Consider the following 23,192-nt stretch of genomic DNA (forward strand, 5'->3'; position numbering starts at 1 on the left):
GGGGTCAGGTGTGATACTCCCTTCCTCAGGCCATCCGACACCATTGGATAAGTTAGGCCGTCCTATTCATTTTCTGGGAAAATCCCAGATTTGCAGTAACTACAACCTTGGGGTATGCAATTACAGTCAATGCCAGTTGCTGCATATCTGTACCGGGTGTTTCAGGGTTCACCCTAAGTCAGCCTGTTCACTTAAGCAGAATAAAACTTCATGACTAAGCTGTATCAACGTGCCTTTTTTGCAGGAGTGTTTAGCCGCCCACCCGTCACCTTCTTGAAGCACTTTTTTGGCTAAGGGTTTTACTGAGGGTTTCCACGCGGGGTTTGTCTCCCTACCATCTGATAGTTTTGAGTGTGAGAACCTTAGGTAATCTTCCATAGATCCTGAAGCGGTAGATTTGTTACTACAGTCAGGACTTGAAAAGGGGTTTGTCATCAGGCCATTCACGTCACCACCTTTTCATGTATGGAGGGTCAACCTACTGGGGCTTGTTAGAGGGAAATTTTCCAATAAACCACATCTAATCTATGACTTGTCTGCCCCTCATTGTTCACATATTCCTAGCCTCAACTCTTTGATTAATTCGGAAGAATTTTCTCTTAAATATGCTTCGGTGGATCAAGCGATTCAGTCCATCATTGGGGTGGGCACAGGCGCTTGGTTGTCCAAAGTGGATATTGCGGATGCTTTTAAGCTTCTGCCTTTTCTACCGTCTCTCTGGCAGTGGCATGGTATCAAATTGAAAGGTGTTTACTATTTCGCCACCAAGCTTACATTTGGGTCCAAAAGTAGCCCTTGGTTGTTCAACTCTTTTGCTCAGACTCTTAGCTGGATCCTCACGTACAGGGAGAATTTTCACAAGGTGATTCATTATTTAGACGATTTTCTCCTCATTGAAGGTGGTGATCAAGCCCCCTGCGACCTTTTAAAACTTACTTCACTTTTCTCTGCACTCAACATCCCGCTTGCAGTCAAAAAGATGGAGGGACCGGTTACCAGACTTACTTTCCTGGGTATCACGCTTGATACGCAATCCATGCAGGCCAGTCTTCCCACAGACAAGCTCGTGAGAATAAGAGATCACATTCATGCGTTTGCAGTCTCCCGAGTCTGTACCAGGGTTGAATTACAATCACTTCTCTGCATGTTAAATTTTGCTATGAGGATCATTCCCCAGGGGAGAGCTTTCATTTCTAGATTATTATCATTATTGCCTTCGGCCCGCAACTCTGATTCTCAGGTGTTCCTGGACCCTTCAAAATGGGATGAGTTCCTTCAAGCATCGGAATGGGGTCGCTATGTTTATCCCGGCTGAGTCTAATTCCTCCCCCCAAATTTTCACAGACTCAGCAGCCACCAAAGGCTATGCAGCCATTTTTGGCTCACATTGGATGGCAGGATCTTGGTCAGATGAGGTTTTGGCAATTCCTCGGTTTACTGAGACTTCGGTTTTGTTCAAAGTTTATCCCATAGTGGCAGCTGCTCAGGTGTGGGGGCATCTATGGGCAGGACAGACGGTGGTGTTTTCCACTGATAATCAAGCAATCTCCGAGATTATCAATAGTGGCAGATCCAGATCCTTGCTGATCATGAGATTTGTGCGTAGGCTCATTTGGTTATCCCTCCATTTCAACTTTCACATCCATTGTAGATTCATCAATGGTATAGATAATATAACTGCCGATGCTTTGTCCCGGTTTAATTTCCCATTATTTTTTCAGCAGGTCCCGGACGCAGACGCCTGGCCCACACCTTCTCCACAGTTCCAGCAATTGGTGATGGATTAGACTCTCATTGGGTTGACGTGGCAAATTTAATCAATAATTCTTTATCTTTGAATACCAGGAAGGTGTATGCCACAGCTTGGAGGGTCTTCCAGGCCTTCCAGGCAAGATTTCCTAGCCTTGACAGTTATAATATCCAGTACCTACTTGCTTTTACCGCTTTTTGCCACTCTCAACTCAAACTGGCCCATAGTACTATCAGGACGTATCTGGCTGGCATTCAACATGTCATGTTTTTAGAAGACCCCAATAGGCCCTCTATTTTCTCCGCTCACCCGATCAGGGCCATCCTCAAAGAAATCCAGAAGTGTAGCCCTCCTGTCATGCTCAGTAGACTTCCCATAACTGGTCACATTTTTCGGGACATGTCCGTAATTCTCACTAGATCTCCTTTCGGGTGGTTACCCAGCTTGGTGCTTAAGGCAGCAATTTATCTGGCGTTTTTAGGTTTTCTGAGGCCAGGGGAATTTAAGCATTCTGGTACAGGGTCTCACATACTTCTGGCCAATCAGTTGGTCAGGCACCCAGGCTATTTTGTTTGCATTTACATGCGTGCAAGACACAGCAAACAGGAGGCGGTACGGACATTAGGTTTTTTGAGACCGGGAAGGCATGGTGCCCGGTTTCAGTGTTAGACCAGCTAGTCAGTGCTACGGCTGATAAACCCAGGGACAGGCCTCTGTTGCCCTTCCCTTGTGCTCCCCTTTCCGCAGCTCAATTCACTTTACATTGTCGCATCCTTTTGGCTAATCTGGGTCTGGACCCTAAGGCGTACTCTGGTCATTCATTCAGGATAGGAGCGGCTTCTGCGGCTTCACGCCAAGGGGTCCCTGCTCATGTTATAAAGAAATTAGGCAGGTGGAGGTCAGCTTGTTTTTCTAAGTATATTCCAGATCCTTTTTTGGAGATGTCTCAGGCATTTGTCAATTTGGCTGATTGAATGTGATTTAGTGTGTAATAAACTTTTGTTAAGCTTTCCTCCTACTGTGTTATTTTTGCCCCCTTTTAGGCATACTGACCACGTGACCCCGACACACCTCAGGTCAATGTTCTTTGTTGTCTCTTTGTTTTTTCCTTTACTATCACAGATTGACTCCGAGTACAAGTATAAGGCTGACCGCAGGTCAGCCTGTTTTTGTAGGCGTAGCCAGGCTGCATAAAGCCGGCCCGCCTCTGCCTCCTTCCCTTGTGGTCATAGGCTCTCGTATCCCACCCATTCCCTTTTTTCTTTTACTTTTCATTCCATGCTTTTCATTTCATTTTCATTTCATTTTATTTCATACTTGGGTATGCCCCCTTTTAGGCATACTGACCACGTGACCCCGGCACACCTCAGGTCAATGTTCTTTGTTGTCTCTTTGTTTTTTCCTTCACTATCACAGATTGACTCAGAGTACAAATTAACCCAGAGGCATGACAAGAACCTTCAGGGCCCTGGTGCAAAAAACCATGAAGGGCCCTCCTTGACCCCCCCACCCCCTTTCCAGCTTGGGGCCCTTTCCACTGATCCCAGGGCCATTTACCACAGTGACAAAGTATGAAAAATGTACTGATGGAGCACATTTTTAACTACACTCCTACATCATTCCCCTTTACATCAGTGTCTCCAAAGTGCATCCTTACATCCTTTAGAGTGCCCCCTTACATCTGTGCCTCCTTACATCTGTGCCTCCAGAGTGCTCCCCTTACATCAGTGTCTCTAAAGCGCCCCCCGACATCCTCCAGAGTGCCCATCTTACATCAGTGTGTCCAGAGTGCCCCCTTACATCTGTGCCTCCAGAGTGCTGCTGTCACGTACCTGGTAAGTAGAGCCCGGAATGCAGGGAATGGCCTCTCGTATACCTCCGACTCGGGAACCCCTGGTAGTGATGACAGGGGCTCGAGAGTGCGAAGGGGCACAAGTGCCTGACTGGAAGGCTGGAGCAGGGAGCTGAATCAGGTAGTCAGCTGGAAGGTGTCCTATAGTCCGGCAGCAGGATGTAGGCAGCAGGGAGGTGACCTGTAGTCCAGCAGCGGGATGTAGACAGCAGGGAGGTGTCTTGTAGTCCAGCAGCAGGATGAAGACAGCAGGGAGGTGTCTTGTAGTCCAGCAGCAGGATGAAGACAGCAGGGAGGTATCTTGTAGACCAGCAGCAGGATGAAGACAGCAGGGAGGTGTCTTGTAGTCCAGCAGCAAGATGTAGACAGCAGGGTACAGGCAAGCCGGGTCAGACACTGGCGGGCAGAGCAGGTACAGAAGGTAAATCCAGGAGAGTAGTCAAGTCCAAAAGCTGAGATCAGGGCGGGCAGAAAACAGAGTAGTCAAAGTCCAAAGCCGGGATCAGGGCAGACAGCAAACGGAGTAGTCAGGAACAGTCCAACAGGTATCAGGTAGCAAATACAAAGTAACAGGGCAGTAGGGGTCTTCAGGAACGCTGTAGACCGGACAGCAAGGCAGCAGTGGAACAGTCCCCTTTAAATAGCCTCCTTTGGCGCCAAGTGCTGTTACAGGGGGCGCGCGCCGCTATTGGCGCTATTGCGCACGCCTATTAGCGCTATTGGCGCTAATGGCGCTATTGCGCACGCACGAGCGCTGGATGACGCTTTTATGCACAGGCATTCCTTTAAACTTTAGTTTGCTGGGGTATTTGCAAGAGGGCTTTCCCTGACAGCTGCCTTACATCTGTGTTTCCAGAGCGCCCTCTTACATCCTTCAGAGTGCCCCCTTACATCTTTGCCTCCAGAATGCCTTCTTACATCCTCCAGAGTGCCCCTCTTACATCAGTGTCCCCAAAGTGCCCCCTTACACCCTTCAGTGCACCCCCTTACATCATCCTCCAGAGTGCCCCCTTACATCCTCCAGAATGCCCCTTATATCCTCTGCCAGAGTGCCCCCTTACATCCTCCACAATGCCCCCTTACATCCCCCTCCAGAGTCCCCTCTTACTTCCTCCAGAATGCACCCTTAGTACTGGAGTCTGCACACTAAACAGCAGCCCAAGCCCTGGGACCAGACACCACATCCTCCTCCACTCAGTTTAGCTGCCTTTGCCACTATTCTCCTAGCTGCTGGATTGGGACTTCCACACTGCCAGTGCCGAACCTTGGCTAACTGATTGAAAATATAAATAAAACCAATATCCCCCTAATCGTATATCTTGCTCCCAACAATTTATGAAACAAAAACTTAGGCTAGGTTCACACTCCTGCAATCCCATTTTGATCCAATTTTTACTATGACTATGTAGTGCAACTTGAATGCTACTTTGAAGTGGTGTGCATATTCTATGGGACCAAAATTGTGCTGGAATCCCAACAAAGTAGCACAGGAACCTTTTCCAAATTTGCACCATGATGAGTAGCATTGATGTAAATGGGCACCAATTTCCATTGTCATGTGATTCTGTCCGACTCAAGTAGCATCTGAAATCACACAAGTGTGAATGGAACCTCAAAATGCAGACTCCAGCAAGTAGGACAATGAATCCCTAGGAAAAAAAATATTTTCCAGTCCAATACATGTATATCATGATGTACTGTATATCACAATAATTTGATGTTCAAGGTACAGCTGTATATTCCGTGAAAAGTGATGAGTAATCAAACTCAGTACAAAAAGTACATAGACCTGAACTCTGGATGCAGGACTAGGCAACTGTAAATATTCACTCAGTTTTATATGATAAAGAGATGTCCCCCATGGTAATCTCATGTGTAATACTCTATAGTAATATCATTCTTCTGTTCATCAATCTGGGATTAGTAGTTGAGCACGCTGGTTGATGAAAGAAATGTGAGTGCATTAGTACAATCCTGCATGCATCTCCCACAGCAAGGATCAGTTGGTAACAACATATCTGTGCTGTGCATTTGTTTCCAGCATTCCATAATGGACACAGAAGACCTATGGGAACAGCCAGCCACCCTACACAGGCATCCAATAGTATCTCATAAATCATCTGTGCCCAGAGGTACCCAATAAGTATGCTTCCAAACAAGGGCCCAAGAGGAATCTTTTCCCAGGTGTGCTGGTAGTACCATATCCATGCAACAACAAAAAGCTGCAATATAAATGCCATATACCTATCAGAGTCCTTGTATGAAGTCCAGTTTGACTGTTATGACGCACGTTGCATCAAGGCAGCCTTTATATCCTTTTTTAACTTTATGGAAAAATGTCACAAAATGACTGTTCATTCAACTTTATGCACAGCAGCATGTTATGACACAGCGTGGTGCATTGACATGTTTTTACGTGTTGGGCTGTGTAAAAATGCAGAAATGCTGAATTTTACACAGCACACACTAATGCACATACATATAAGGTGTGAATAGACCACATAGAGAAAAACTGTTTTCTATATATTCCTGAGTTGAGCTGTATTAATCTAAGTTGATAAACTTGGCTCAGTGCACACCGTGTGAGTGAACCCCTATAAAAAGTCACTTTGAAGAATAAATACCTTGTGATTCTGCCAGTCCCCTCCACACTGCAAGGCTTCTGGTTTCACGCTGACTACGATAACCACAGAAGCAAATCTGGGTTAGCGTTGACAGGTTGCTTCCTGTGTTCTTTCCTTGGGACCTACAGGACGCATTGCTAACTCACAGTGTGCCTAAAGTCTGGTTGTCAGCCTGTGACATCACATAACTGCTCAAAAAAAGCCATTTTCAGGTATTTAGAACAATTTTTATTTCAATAATATGGTGAATTCTTCCTTTTTATGAGACTAATGATGAGATTGTCTGATTGAGGTCAGTATACTTCACAGATGCTTTTATCCAGTTAGGTATTTAAATGTACCCACGAGTGTTACCAACCTATTTTACACATGTGCAGAGGGCCATACAGCGGGTGTTGAAGTGGCTGGGAGGTGACTGGGAGTGATAAAACTTTGGGTATGGCCACCTGTACAATGCGATAATAGGCTGCGGCTGTACATGTGTCACCACACCTCCGGGCATTTGCATGCATACAGGGATGGATGAGTGGCCTTGGGAGCAGAAAGCTCTCGCCTTAGGCCATTCATGCAAATGCTGGAATGTGCAGTGACACGTGTACAGTTGTGCCCTGTCAATGATTTGTATAGGTGGCTGCGCGCAAACATCTGTCACTCCAAAACACCTCCTGGCCACATAAACACCTGCTGTATGGCCCTCTGCACATGCGTGAATGGGGCCTTACACAGGTTCTTCAGCTGACTAAAAACAATTAATTTGGCTTCCTATATCATAAGATTTCCACTATATAGCTTTAAACAGATGAGTTGGATTGTACAGAATAACAGACTAGGCCAAACAAAGGCAGCAGAAACATTCAAATGTGGATGACACGTGACTTTCAGGCCCATATCCATGGGAAGGCCATTGCCAACAAAATTTGAGAGGGGTTGCAGCCTGGCTTTTGGTTCAATGTGTATAGGGGTTTCTTTCCCATGTAGACCTTTTAGTAAAAAAACAACAAGGAAATAATATCCAATTGCAATAAAATTACACATGCTTTATCAAATATACATTGGTCTGGGAAGGAGTGGAAATGGCTTACGCCAGCATACTGAAAACCTAACTCTGTTGGCTGCTGTTAAAGATTTGTTTTAGTTTGTCTTAAAATAACAGTTGATCAAATCAGCCAAATAAAATAGAAGAAAGTTCCCTTTCTAATTTTGACATGCAGGAAAACAGTCCAGGTTATAGTGGCATGTATCGTACATCTCCCCAGTAATTTCTCACCTCAGCCTTTGCAACTCCCTCCTCATTGGCCTACCTCTTCACAGTCTATCCCCCTTCAGTCTATCATGAATGCTGTTGCCAGACTTATTCATCTTATCAACAGTTAATTGTTAGCTACCCCTACCTCCAATCCCTCCACTGACTTCTGATAACCTAATGAATAAAATTCTAAAAGCTAACAGCAACATAGTCATCTACAAAATTAGCTCAAGATATATCACCAACTGCATTTCAAAATATCAACAAAACCCCTCACTTTGCTCATCCCAAGACCTCCTGCTCTCTAGCTTCCTTGTCACCTCCTCCCATTGCTCACCTTCAGGACTTCTCCAGAGCCTCTCCTATACTCTGGAGTTCCCTACTGCAGCCTGTAAAGCTATGTCTACTCTGTTTGCCTTTACGTGGTTCCTGAAAACTAGCTTTGCCATCTAGATTGTAAGCTCTCATAAGCAGAGCCCACCTTATCATTTTGTTTCTAATTGAATTGTAGCTGTATTGTCTCCCTTTTTTCTGTAAAGTACTGCAAACTGGTATATATTTATATATTTTATTAAATATATAAATATTTAATAAAAATAATAATAATAAGCTAGCATCTTATATTTCCTCCTGTATAAGTAGGTAAGGTAGTTCTAAACTCTTAATGGGTGACATTTAAGCACCGTGTATTAAAAAACAATTGTCATGGTTGTTACTTTTAGAAAAGACTGTGAACAAATTTTTTATCCTCCTTTGTGTCTAAGTACTTCTGATCACCTCCAGTTTGTCAGCCATTTCTACATGCACATGTTCCAGCATGCCTTTACTCAGGTCTGGCTGTTGGATGCAACAGAGGGCCCTGTCTGCATGCGCATCGGCATAGCCTATTATAATGTCCACCAGAAGCACGTTTGACATGATCACAACACATGAGCGCAATCCGGAGACACTTTTCACCTTATAACAGGAAGTAACTGAACAAGGACCTTTATGAAGGAATCGCCATGTTATATATTAATGAAAACTGTAGATATGGAGAGACTGAAAACAACTTTCGAAATGACATTAACACGCTAAAAAATATATGTGAATTTAATGACTTGGTCTTCATACTGCATAAATGTCAGTCTATCCTCTCTTAAAACTGGACAAGGATGAGGAAGTTTCTGAGAAATGAGAATATTTTCTGAGAATTCAAGATACATGATTACCAGATCAGCAATACACCATGGATACATATTTGATAAACGTATTATTTCTGCCAAAATGGGTCTGGGCAGAAGAGATTGCCTCCAGAGAGAATTGAGCAATATTCTCAAACTTTTAATCAGTAAACAAAATAGAGTGAAAGGCAAAACATATTTCTGTATTTAGTATTCTTTCTCAATCTTTAGCAGTTTGCCTATCCTTACAATTTAATTATTGTATATGCAGTAGGTCAGGGTTTCTCAACCAGGGTTCCTCCAGAGGTTGGTAGGGGTTCCTCGAGCAATAAGCAATTTCTGCCCCTTTGAAAAGTTCCCAATGACACTATTGATCTTTTTCGTTATTTGTAAGGGGGTATTTTGTACCAATTTCCACATGTGGACATTCTTCCCACTGACCATCACACTAATGTATTTAGGTAGTAGATATAATATATTTTTCAACAGGTGTTTTCTGAGATCGGAAAGTTGTTTCAAAGGGTCCTCAGTGTTGAAAAGGTTGAGAAAGCCTGATATAGGTCAAACTATATAGTGAAGTCTAACAGCTAAGTTGCAAAAAATATAGTTTTTAAAGTAAACTTAAAACTGATGTTTTAGTTTTTGGTACAGGTTGAAAAATTAAACCACTCTTTTACCAATGCTATTGGTAAGATATCTACACTTGACTTTCTGGGCCTACACATCTGCTGTGACAAGTATGAGAGTTCCTATTCTCCTTAATCTACTTTTTTTTTATACTACGGACAATGCTAGAGGAGGTGATGGAACATGCAAAAGTGAGCAGACATACCCAAAACTCCCATGTGGACAAGAACAGAGTGGGAAATTAGGACACAAAGACAAGACACATAAATAACAGCTATTCATAGTTTATATACACTTCAATCCTTAGTTGTATAGATTGAAATGTATATAGATGTCCTTAGATATTTGATGCCTATCATCCAATATGTGTATTTTTGTCAGGTCACAAAACACAAGAAACTGAAGCAGACACATATAGGGAAAAATCCATTGGCTTAAAGTCTACTGTTAAAATTAGATTGGCACCAGGGATGTGTTTCTTTTGCTATTGGTTTTAGGTAGGGAAAAATCCTTTCAGCAGGTACATCACTTTCTACTGCCTGACTGTCATCCTGGTCCCATTAATGTCCATCAAAATGAATGAGGAGCTCAATGTAAAATCCACATGTGCTGCTTATTTGTATAACTTATTGCATAGTTGACTGTACACAGAGATCTGCTTCTTAAACTCACATGATTAATGTTATGATTGTATATACTGGCAGTATTACTTTTCGTTACTTTCTGTACAACATATTTTCCTAGGACACTATCCTATATTAAAAGATACATCACAATAAGAAATATGCGACAGGAGAAAAGAAAAACATTTGATGAGGTTTTTTTTCTTTTTGCTTGTGAATAAAAACATGAAACAAGTTAAGAGCCATCGTGCTTTCTGAATATACTGCGAATGGATGGAAAGAAGGAAAAATACAGTGAAGATAGATTGCATTAATCTCTGGTAGATAAAAAATCCAGCACTAGTTTGGACAAGATACTTATCAGTTGTAGCAGAGGAGATAAATAATCTCTTGCAATAACCGCTTGTATTGTTATATCACTGCTAAAATCTCTTAAGGGTTGGTGGTAGGAAATCTAGTTCCTGTAGCTAGACAGAGCAGATGGTGCCGTATAGTCATGCAGTTAATGAACAGAGAGCTTCATAGCTTTCATTGTTGTTTCTATTTTCTTATTGCTATCAAGATTATCGAAAAAAAAAAAAAAAGCTGACAAATCTAATTTTAGGCTCATTGCAGATGATCTAAACATTTGCCAGTTTTGATTAAATGACATAGGAATAGGAGTAATATTTTAGGATGGATGTAGACTGTTGTCAGGCTTTGTGCAGAAAGAATTTTTGGAGCACCTAAAATATAAATCAGTAGGGACCCATGTATACCAGTGCTTAAAGTGGTTGTAAAAGCAGAAGGTTATTTTTTATCTTAATGCATCCTATGCATTAGGATAAAAAGCCTTCTGTGTGCAGCAGCCCCTCTAATGTCCCGTACACACGGTCGGACTTTGTTCGGACATTCCGACAACAAAATCCATGGATTTTTTCCGACGGATGTTGGCTCAAACTTGTCTTGCATACACACAGTCACACAAAGTTGTTGGAAAATCCGATCGTTCTAAACGCGGTGACGTAAAACACGTATGTCGGGACTATAAACGGGGCAGTGGCCAATAGCTTTCATCTCTTTATTTATTCTGAGCATGCGTGGCACTTTGTGCATCGGATTTGTGTACACATGATCGGAATTTCCGACAACGGATTTTGTTGTCGGAAAATTTTATATCCTGCTCTCAAACTTTGTGTGTCGGAAAATCCGATGGAAAATGTGTGATGGAGCATACACACGGTCGGAATTTCCGACAACAAGGTCCTATCACACATTTTCCGTCGGAAAATCCGACCGTGTGTATGGGGCATTATACTTACCTGAGCCCCATCTAGATCCAGCAATGTTTCAGGAGTATCTCGGATGCCCGGGACTCCCCTCCTCATTGGCTGAGACAGCAGCGCGGCACCATTGGCTACCGCTGTTGTTGTCAGTCAGCCAATGAGGAGAGGAAGGGGGAGGGATCATGCCATGGCTCCGTGTCTGAATGGACACACAGAGCTGTGGCTCAGCTCGGGAGCCCTCATAGCAAGCTGCTTGGTGGGGGGGCACTCAACAGGAGGGAGGGGCCAGGAGCACAGAAGAGGGACCTGAGAAGAGGAGGATCCAGGCTGCTCTGTGCAAAACCACTGACGGCGTCCCAGAATGGGCGCTCTCGTGTGCCCGTGGGGGAGCGCAGCGCGTCCCAGAATGGGCGCTCTCGTGTGTCCGTGAGGGAGCGCAGCGCGGTGATTGCAGCCGCGCCGCGTTGCTAGGACACAGCGCAACCCCAATCTGTGTAAAGAACCGCGTCTGCGGCTCTTTAACCAAGTGATCGGTTGTGTTCAATCACAGACAGTCACATGTAAACAAGGAAGTGCCGGGAATCGGCTCTCCTCGCCTCACACTGACAGAGTGTGAGGAGATGCAACTCATCAGACTCTCTCCCAATCACAGATAGTGCTATAGGCAGTAAGAAGAATAAAATGTTTTTTCTCATTGGAGCAAGGAGGGGGCAGTTCCAGTTTTCTTTTAAATACAGCCTGAAGGCCAGAAACTATTAATATATGTGAACCCTTACCTGTTCATTTTAAAAATCACAGTTTAAAATAGACATACAAAGCAAAGTATTTGTGTATATATATAAAGAACAATAATAACTACCCTTTTTTTTCTTTCTATATACTGTAAGTGATCACATGACCTCTGTTCTCAGCTGCATAAGGGGCTTACAAAGTTGGGGTGGAGACCGCAGGTGGGTGTTTCAGCAAAACGCAAAGAAACAACAAGACACCGATCTTCTCAGGGAAGAGCTGGGCAGGGAGGCATGACAGCACAAGTATTGGCTGTTGGAGGACAGGTAGAAAGAGAAACAAAAAACTGGCCACACTGGGAAGGACCTGCTTCCATGCCTAGTGTGGTTAGTTTGACATAGGAAAGCAGGAGGACTGGCAGAAACACCAGGTGTTTCACCCAAAGGAAGCAATGCAAAAGAGAAGAGGATGCTTTTTTTAAAATAAAAGTACATAGTACAACAGACACATATCAGAAATATGAAATGTTGGGTAACAAACACTTTAACCCCCTGCGTGCTAAAATTACAGAGACAGGACGAGGACAGGGGATCCCTGCGGTGAAGATTTCTATAGGATCCAGCTGTCTGTAAGGCGCGGAACATACTTCATTACAAGTAAGTTAGGTCAATAAAGCTGTAGAGCAAAAAGTAATATTTAGCTAAACTTCAGCTTTAAAGTGGAAGTAAACCCATCGATATAACCATTTAAAAAAAAATTACATTCCTTTGAATGTGCCGGAAAATGTAACTATCACAATGGGTTGTGCTCACAACCAAACTGTCAAACCATTCAATGACTGGAGTCGTAACTGATCACATATGCAGCTTCATGGCAGTTGAAGATTAAACAGGCCAAGATAGCAGCTTCCTTGGCTGAAAAGGATAGTAGGGTTTACTTCCACTTTATCTGGCTCCTGTCTGAATTAGCCCTGGTATGTTTTTATATGTAGGCGAGGTAGGGACCTTAGATTGTAAGCTTATTGAGGGCAGGGACTGATGTCAACATACGCTATATGTAAAATGCAGAAAAAAATTGTCAAAGCTATATATATCAGTAGTATTAAAAATAAGGTGCAAGCAGAGAGGTGTTCCCCTTTACTCAGTGGCGTATTTAGGTTTTGTGCTGCCGTAGGCCTGACTAAACTTGCACACCCCCTAATTTAAATATGACCCACCCCTTCCTGTCAAGGCCACACCCCTTCCTTTTTAAGACCCGCTCTGTCATCTTCATGGGAGGAAGACAGAGGGACGGCGTGGGAGAAGGACAGAGGGACGTCGTGGGAAGAGGACAGAGTGGGAGGAGGACAGAGGGACGCCGCAGGAAGAGGACAGAGAGGGACGCCGCGGGAAGAGGACAGGGAGGGACGTTGTCAATAAGGCCTAGAGGATAGCAGTTTAGGCACTTCCTAATGGCTCAGTCCCTAGGAACAGTAATGGATAATGGCCAACAGGCCCTCTAACCACACCCAGCGAAACAGCAACAGTGATCCTTTTGGCTGGACGTTCCCTCACTCTGGGTTGCCCAGGCTGACTCTAGTCAGTAGTGTAGCATGTCTGTACCCTGGCAGTTGTTCTGTCTTACTCCCCCTTTGGTGGTACGGGTACAGTGTGGCTCCCTCTCTGGTGGTGCAGGTACAGCGTGGCGCCCTCTCTGGTGGTGCGGGTACAGCGTGGCTCCCTCTCTGGTGGTGCGGGTACAGCGTGGCTCCCTCTCTGGTGGTGCAGGTACAGCGTGGCGCCCTCTCTGGTGGTGCGGGTACAGCGTGGCTCCCTCTCTGGTGGTGCGTGTACAGCGCGGCTCCCTCTCTGGTGGTGCGGGTACAGTGTAGCTGTTTGCCACATGGAAATTTTGTTTTCTTAGCAAAGTAAAAAAAAGTAGAACGATTATCTTTAAATCCAAATTCACCAAAACTTTGTTTTTCTTCAGGTTTAAATAAAGGAAAAAGAGGTTTTAACTTCAGTCACATGTCTGTCTGTTGGGAGATTTCCAATCACTTTTTGTCCCTCCATCGATGGGGGCCCACCATTGAAATTTTCTTTTAAAGGGGCATTCTGATCACATCTGCCTGTCAGTTAGTCAAGTGGATCTGAATGGAAGCTCAGTGTCAGTCTATGGAAGCTCAACGTCAGTCTATGGGCAGGCAAATGTAAATTGACATGCAAGAGTTTACATCCAATTGCCTCTGAGTCTGTCTAGGACAAAAAAAAAGGTTTTGTCCTTTTCCAGTTTTTCAGACCTAGATGTGGCTGGAGGTAAAAGCATGTAAACAAACGCTTTTTTTTCAGGGGGAACCCATTCCGGCACCTCCAGCACTGATTGTATATAATAGCAATGGGTGCTGGGGTGTGCTGGAGGGTCTATTGATGCTGTCTGCTGGGGGATCTATTGTCACTGGAGGGGATCTATTTTAATTACCTATTTATTACAGGTAAATATATATCACCGTCAATTTATGCAGCGCTTTATAGCTATATTGTGCATTCAGATCAGTCCTTAACCCTCAAAGGTCTTACAATCTAAGGGCCCTAAATCACATTCATACACTAGGGCCAATGAAACCAGAGCACCCAGAGGAAACCCACGCGGACGCAGGGAGAACATGCAAACTCTATTTTTGCATGGGGGTCTGTTGTTGCTGGGGGCTTCCTATATTGCTGGGAGGAATCTATTGTTGAGGGAGAGGTCTATTGATGTTGACTGCTGGAGGGTCTATTGATGCTGGCTGCTGGGAGATCTGTTGTTGCTGCTGGGGGTCTATTGTTGCTGGGATGGTATGTTGTTGCAGGGGTCCATTGTTGCTGGGGGAGTCTATTATTGTGAGGAGGATCTGTTGGTGGAGGGGGGACTATTGTTGTTGGGGGGTCAATTGTTGCTTAGAAGGATAAATTGTTGCTGGTGGAAGTCTATTGTTGTTGGGGGGTCTATTGTTGCTAGGGGGACCTATTATTGCTGGCAGCAGGTGATCTATTGTACTGCCTTTCTTGGTATCATTAACAAATTCCATAAAAATTACTTAGCCAAGTACAGAATGGTACTTGGTTCTGTATTCTCTTAAAGGGGCGATACTGGTCGATGGGTAAGAGGTGGTACCAAGGGACAGTTATTTGAGGTGGGTAGGGGGCGGAGACAAGGGGTGACTCAGAAGGGGGAAGTTCCTACGCCTATTCTCTGAGAAAAAAACCCTGCACACATCCATTTACATGCATCTGCCCATAGACTTATCATGGGTATGTTAGGTGCTGTGAAGAAAAAATGAATGAACACAGATGTCATAAAGGTGACATCCATTCCATCTAGCTCTGATTCAGCAAGTGATCTGTTTGTGGATCCACCTGTCCTGCCACCCATGTAAAATGGTCCAAACAGAGAGAGAAAAAAACAATAAAAACATTTATTTTACAGAGCAAAGTAAGATTATTACTTATTGCGTCCGCATGTAATCGTAAGAAGGTAGAGGTCGACCGATATATCGGAGAAGGGAGGAGGAATGTGGGGTTCCTCCTCCCTTCTCCACACTCTGTTGGCAGAGCAGCGCCGCGGTGTGTGAAACTGTATGGAGAGAGAGAGGAGCTGCCAAAATTGAGGTTGGATGTCGGGGGTGGGCGGGACCCGGGGTGGGCAGGACCCAGCTATCCAACACCAGCCAATCGGATGGGATCTGGGCAGGCCGCTACGTGTATGTGGCCCACCCCTTTCTTAAACAGCCCAACCATTGGCTGGATAGCTGCTGGGTCCCGCCCACCCCGGGTCCCGCCCACCCCGGGTCCCGCCCACCTCCGACATCACGCTGAATTTGCCAGCTCCCCTCTCTCTCTCCATACAGTTTCACACAGCTACACTATCAGCTGGGAAACCTGCCATTGCCATCCAGTGCCATCTGCCAATACCAAACAGTGCCTGCCAGTGCCAACCAGTGCCAACTGCCAACCAGTGCCACCTGCCAGTGCCACCTGCCAATGCCAACCAGTAGCTGCCAGTGCCACCTGCCAGTGCCAACCAGTGCCACCTGCCAGTGCCACCTGCCAGTGCCATCTGCCAGTGCCAACCAGTGCCACCTGAAAGTGCCATCCAGTGCCACCTGCCAGTGCCATCCAGTGCCACCTGCCAGTGCCAATCAGTGCCTGCCAGTGCCAACTGTCAGTGTCATCTGCCAGTGCCAACCAGTGCCACCTGCCAGTGCCATCCAGTGCCATCTGCCAGTGCCAACCAGTGCCACCTGCCAGTGCCATCCAGTGCCATCTGCCAATGCTAACCAGTGCCATCTGCCAGTGCCATCCAGTGCCACCTGCCAGTGCCAATTAGTGCCACCTGACAATCAGTGCCAACCAGTGCCACCTGCCAGTGCCAATCAGTGCCACCTGCCAGTGCCAACCAGTGCCACTTGCCAGTGTCACCTGTCAGTGCCACCTGCCAGTGCCAACCAGTTCCATCTGCCAGTGCCAACCAGTGCCACCTGTCAGTGCCTGCCAGTGCCAAATGCCAAAAAAAAATCAGCCTAAAATATCGGCCGCAAAAATCGGCATCATATATTGGCCATCGGCCGATTTCTGATTTCTAAATATCGGTATCGGCCAGGGAAAAACCCATATCGGTCGACCTCTATAAGAAGGTGTTGAAGAGTAAAGACAGTTGCCCTGTGTAACGCAATGGCCGCAGCGGCAGCCGTGGACTTTTTTTTCTACGTCTGCTGGCTTGGGACTACTCTCAGTCTGTTCCGACTTATCACAGATTGATACAGACATCTGTCCCTCCCTCCCTCCCTCACCCCCCGGCCCGATCATCGGATTGGCTCAGCCTGCCTGTGTAACGTCACTATGCCGATCCGGCTGGCGCGGCACCAGTTCCTCCCACAGGTGCGTGAAGTGACCGAGAGAATACGCTGCCAGTGCTATCGCATCACTGAAGAACCACAGGTAACAGCACTGCAGTGCCACTGTGCCAAGTAGGAGGAGAATATATATATATATATATATATATATATATATATTGCTTGGAAAGTTGGACAGCTGAGCTATTGCTGGAAAAATATATTTGTGTTGTGTGTTATAATATCTTCTTCACTTTGTATGGAAGTTACTCAGTCTCTCAGGCATACCAGTCCATGATGCCCATATAAATCTAGCCTAGAGAATGTACATCTTTCTATATTGCAATGTATTGCAATACATCTGTTGTGACCATATTTTGATCTTGATGAAAACAGCCTATACTGTATAGGTTGTTTTCATCAAGATCAAAATATGGCCACAATAGATGTATTGCAATACATTGCAATATAGAAAGATGTACATTCTCTAGGCTATATTTATATGGGCATGGAGTGAAGCTGAATTATCTCAAGGATAAAATATGAAAATGTGGCGTTCACAAATGATAATGTATGTGCAAAACTACGTATAAACATGTGCAGATGTGAAGCAAAATCCATATAAAGTAAAGTCCAAATCAAATATATTAAAAAAAAATATATATATATATTCAAATCCTCGATGGGAAAAAAAACTTCTCAGGTGCAGTGAGCCACAGATAAAACTTTTCAGGTGCAAATCAACACCCCCATATGTGTCCCCAATCACCAAATGACGATGACCCCCAGCTTTGCAGTCTGGGGGTCGCTTCAGGCTTAAATGATGGTATTCAGAAGAGTTTAGGGGTAGTGGTGTGCACATCAGATGAAGGTTTAAAGTAGAATTTCTCAGCAGATTCGCCAGGCACCAGAAAGGAAAAGAATTGAAACTAATAGTGAAAGTACCGTTTGAAAGGGAATTTATTCCATATAAAAATGGGTACTTACAACACAGCTGATAAAAACAGGCATGTCTTTTGACACATTTCCGGCGGCACTGACGTCATTTCCTGCTCCTTGGAACCCACTTCCTGGTTCCTGAAACGCACGCCTGTGAGCAGCGTCCGGACACATATATAACCTTGTTTACATGACTGTTTTTATCAGCTGTGTTGTAAGTACCACTTCCACTCATTTCAGATCTCCCCCTTAGATTTAGAGTGACTGCACTTCCAAGTGCACTTGCAGTGCAAAGTGGATTTGCCTTTTGTAAATAACCCCCTATGTGCCTCCTTTCTTTTCCTTTCTATAAATACATTTTATTGGAGAAACTATCCATCCGGTTTCTGTCTAATACCTACCTCATTGAGGTTCATTATCGGAGTTGGTCTTCTGGTTGGAGGTCGGGTCCATTGTGGCAGTTTCCCTTGGGTGTGTAGCCCTACAAGCCTGATTGACCCATGGTGTATACCTATTTGGGTTCAATCTCTCTGGTAAGCCTTTTGACTGGTGGATCACTTATCAGCAAGTGTGGGCACATTTTCTATACCACACTGTTGCTCAGTTCAAGTTTCAACTACTTGGAATCACATTTTGGATTTTATTGTTTGGTTCACTCTACATAGTTACATACATAGTTACATAGTAGGTGAGGTTGAAAAAAGACACACGTCCATCAAGTCTAACCCATGTGTGTGATTATATGTATTACATTGTATCCCTGTATGTTGCGGTCATTCAGGTGCTTATCTAATAGTTTCTTCAAACTATCGATGCTCCCCGCTGAGACCACCACCTGTGGAAGGGAATTCCACATCCTTGCCGCTCTTACAGTAAAAAACCCTCTACGTAGTTTAAGGTTAAACCTCTTTTCTTCTAATTTTAATGAGTGGCCACGAGTCTTGTTAAACTCCCTTCTGCGAAAAAGTTTTATCCCTATTGTGGGGTGACCAGTACGGTATTGGTAAATTGAAATCATATCCCCTCTCAAGTGTCTCTTCTGCAGAGAGAATAAGTTCAGTGCTCGCAACTTTTCCTCATAACTAAGATCCTCCAGACCCTTTATTAGCTTTGTTGCCCTTCTTTGTACTCGCTCCACTCTCACAATCTGTTTCAATATTAAGGAATTGTCTTTTCGGACATTATCTTTGGACATTATTTATATTATCTGCACATTTGTCGACATGACACTTGTTATATTATTTTTCCTTTAAAGGTTCATGATATGTGTATACTTTATACTTATATGTCCCTCTTAGATTGTAAGCTCTAAGGAGCAGGGCCCTCTGATTCCTACTGTATCAAAGTGTATTGTATTTGTACTGTCTACCCTCAAGTTGTAAAGCGCTACGCAAACTGTTGGCGCTATATAAATCCTGTATAATAATAATAATAATATGTATTTGTACATGGTTCACATTCTTTTGAGTTCACTCTGAGATCATTATTGTGCACTTTTTTATATGTATTTATACACTGGTTTATATTGTTTTCAGTTCACCTTGAGATCATTTTTTAGCACTGCACGCATTTTTCACATGTTCCAAATTTTTGCAATTGATCCATTGCTGTGCTAGCTGCTTTCCTAACATCCTCCCTAGACAGCGCAGTATAGCTGCCTTATTTTTCATATTGTTAAATTATACTTTAACTGAACTCAGATATTTTAAGGACACAGATAAATAACTAACACAGCAGACTTTTTGCTGTTGGTGAGTTCTCATAAAGTCTTTGTCGGTCTTGCACTGCTCAGTTGTTGGTTGCAACAATAGTAAAAATTTGAGGTCGTATAGCTGGCATATAAATAAGGATCTTTGAGCTTTCAATCTTCATGCTTCAATTAAGAGTTGCAATTAAGGATTTTCAAAGTGTGGCTCACCAGCTATGTGATCCGACTCTATATCGTGTTCTCTGCCAAGACAGCTGTATGTTTGCAAATAGCAGGAGAAAGTTGCTAGTCAATAAGAGGCTCAACCTTGCTCTTATTTCTTACAAGCAATATCTTCTTCTGTGGCTAAGCTTGGCAGGCTGATGCCTTTACACTGTAAGCAAATAGTCTCAGTAAGATAGACTTAGGAGCTTTCTTTGATGCCATCTGGCAGCTAAAAAAAAAAAAATGAATCTGGAATAGGTCACTTGGATAAACTCATTTGCTAGACAAAATGGTTAACAACTCATGAATACAACTTTTTATGGGAAAAGCCATAATGAATTCAATAAGGAGGGGCTGATAGTTTTTTTCTGTTGTGCGCTCCTCATTGATATGTGCACTCAGCCCCGCCCACATCTTTTCCACTTCACTTCCATCATTATGGAGAGAAACATGTGCTTTTGCACTGTGTCCGTGTCAGCAATCTGTGCCGACGTGCCTAACAGATTTCTAATGACTTTTCAATGATAATGTACAAGGCTTTGTGCCTTCTCTCTCTTCTCTTAAGCCTCCCTCCTTCTTTGCCATCTCATTGCTTTTTTTTTTTTTTCTTATTTTTTGAGGAGCTGCTGACTTTTGTCCCCTTTTCGCTTCATCGCTCCTATTTCCTTGGTTCCCTCGTTCTGCAAGGTCAGCCTCAGCTATTCTGCTTCACGTGTTTGCTTCCAAGGAACACATAGGAGCCCAAGAGAAAAAATAGTTGAAGGAAATAAAAGATGAAACCTTTACGACTTAAAGGATAAGGATTAAATCCATTTGCAAAAAAAAAAAAAACAAAAAAAAAAGTATCCGGGCTTCATAGTCTGTCACAGGAGAAAAACTCATCATCTTTATCGGCGCAGTGATTGCTGTAGAGTATTAACCTTAAAGCAAATGCATTGATTTGATAAAATCCTTTTATACTGCTTCCATCTCTACTTTGGAATGTAGGTCTGAATTAATAAGATCATCTGCATCCTCCTTCTGTACTAAATTCCCCTGGCGAAGATTTCTTTTCTCCATGTAAGCTATTTGTGTTTTAGATTTAATCAAGACTTTCTGAACCAGATGTGAGGTGCCCTCACCCTTCATTACCCCTAAAATCAACCCGTGGCCCTCATGCACAATACAGGAGAAAAAATAAATAAATAAAACGACGTTTACTGTCGTGCTCTCGATAAACCGTTTATTAATCATGTATCGGTTGTGTGATGATTGTCCATGAACTTTTATTTTTCTCTAGCGTCCTCCAGTAAGGCTAAGGGCAGAGATCGCCCAAGAAGAATACGTTTTAAATGTAATCTAAAAATGCAATTATACCCTCATCTACAAGTATGTTGCTTAGCAATGCAATATTTTCCGTATTTTCCACTAGCTAAACACAAGGTGATTTTAAGGAAGGTGCCTCTGCAGCAGCCGGAGGATGTGATTTCAGCATTAATGTCCGATCTGATGTGCTGACTAATGTTTTGCTTCCTTAGGGACCAACGACTCAGTAAGTCTCAGGTGCTGGAGGAATGCTAAATGAAAGGCATTTGGGTATGCAGATGGTCAGTCACCAATGTCACTTCTATTGTAATGTTAATACCACCAATTATGCGAGACTTAATGAATGTCTGGGAGTCTTTCGTGGATAGTCTCATCTTCGAAGAATCTTATGGTTATTGGTTATATTTCCTTCATTTCTCTGTATTCTGTGACTGATGGATTCTTCTCTAACAGCGTCTGGTAGTTCTGAATTGCCTTAAGCATTTTTTTCTGTAAAGTGAAATTCCAGAAAAAAATTAAATAAATAATAGCCACAAAGCTGCACAATAATTTTCTCATCTGCCATGGTCAAGATCAATAAGGTGCATTGCTTTTTGACACTGATGCCTGGCACAGAACACTCAGGCATTGAAATTTAGGCATAACTTTTCACTGTGAGCATAACTATTAATCACTGGGCGCCATAGCAACATTTTTTTACAGGGCTCCCTTGCCATATAGAAAGAAAAAAAATAGCTTAATTATGATAGTCATGTGGCACAGGACCTGTCCTATGACATATATTATTTTCAGCTATGGCAAATTTTCTTATCAATGCTTCCTTACACTGACCAATAGAACGAAAAATGTTCCCTTGCAGTGATGGTCAGTTTGAGAATTTGTTGGTCAGTAGGAGGAAGATGGCATTTTAGCACCCATTCACACTAGGGTGGTCCCCAAAGTGTGTTAATGTGCACTATATTACCAAAAGTATTTGGACGCACATGCACTTTAATGTCATCCCAGTCTTAGTTCGTAGGGTTCAATACTGAGTTGGCCCACTCTTTGCTGCTATAACAGCTTCAACTCTTCTGGGAATGCTATCTACATAGTTTAGGAGTGCATCTTTGGGAATGTCTGACCATTCTTCCAGAAGCTCATGTGTGAGGTCAGGCACTGATGTGGACGAGAAGGCCTGGCTCTCAGTCTCCACTCTAACTCATTCCAAAGGTGTTCTATCGGGTTGAGGTCAGGACTCTGTTGCAGGCCAGACAAGTTCTTCCATTCCAAACTCACTCATCCATGTCTTTATGGACCTTGCTCTGTGCACAGGTGTGAAGTCATGTTAGAACAGGAAGGGGCCATCTCCAAACTGTTCCCACAAAGTTGGGAGCATTAAACTGTCTGAAATGTCTTGGTATGCTGACGGCTTAAGATTTTCCTTCACTGGAAGTAAGTGGCCAAGCCCAAACCCCCCGAAAGACAACTCCATACCATAACCCCCTCCACCAAATGATTTGGACCAGAGCACAAAGCAAGGTCCATAAAGACATGAATGAGGAAGTTTGGGGTGGAGAAACTTGACTGGCCTGCACAGAGTCATGACCTCAACCCAATAGAACAACTTTGGGATGAATTAGAGTGGAGCCCGGAAGCCAGGCCTTCTCGTCCAACATCAGTGCCTGACCTCACAAATGTGCTTCAGGAGGGATGGCCAAACATTCCAATGCATTGCAGTGATAACTTCATTCAAATCAGTGTTTATTTTATTCAACAACAACATATTGTGCAGCACTGTGGTGCACTGACATGCATTTTGTGTGTTGCATTGCAATGCAGGTGTGTGGGAAAGGAGCGTTGGGGTGCCTTTCACAAGAATGGCAACGCAGTGCACCAACACACATTTTTTGGTCCTTCGCAGTGTGTTGGCAACCCATAGTGACCATCAATGCACCATGTGGCTCTGCACGAATGTGAATACACCTTCAGAAATCTCCAATTGTAGCACAAGGTGAAAAACATTTAACACGCTTAGAAATCTTTCCACTCACCACAGTCCCTAGCTAGATCACACAGGTGTCAGCACTCCTCCATTCAGGAAACTAGCAGTAAGATGCACACTGTCAAAGAAGGAAAGGAGCCATCCTGCACATATGTTGCCTGCCCCAAACCTAGCAACCCAGCTAGCAGTGATTGATATTTCTCCATACTTGGGGACAAAACTGGCTCTCAGAACAGATGTGTTGGGTTGGCAGAGGGGTTTGGAGGTAGGAGAATGTGGCATTGTACAACTCACCCATTCTAGTCCTGACCAGGCCGCACTCTGCCC

Source organism: Aquarana catesbeiana, linkage group LG02 (genome assembly GCF_042186555.1).
Source record: "Aquarana catesbeiana isolate 2022-GZ linkage group LG02, ASM4218655v1, whole genome shotgun sequence".
Taxonomy (NCBI): domain Eukaryota; kingdom Metazoa; phylum Chordata; class Amphibia; order Anura; family Ranidae; genus Aquarana; species Aquarana catesbeiana.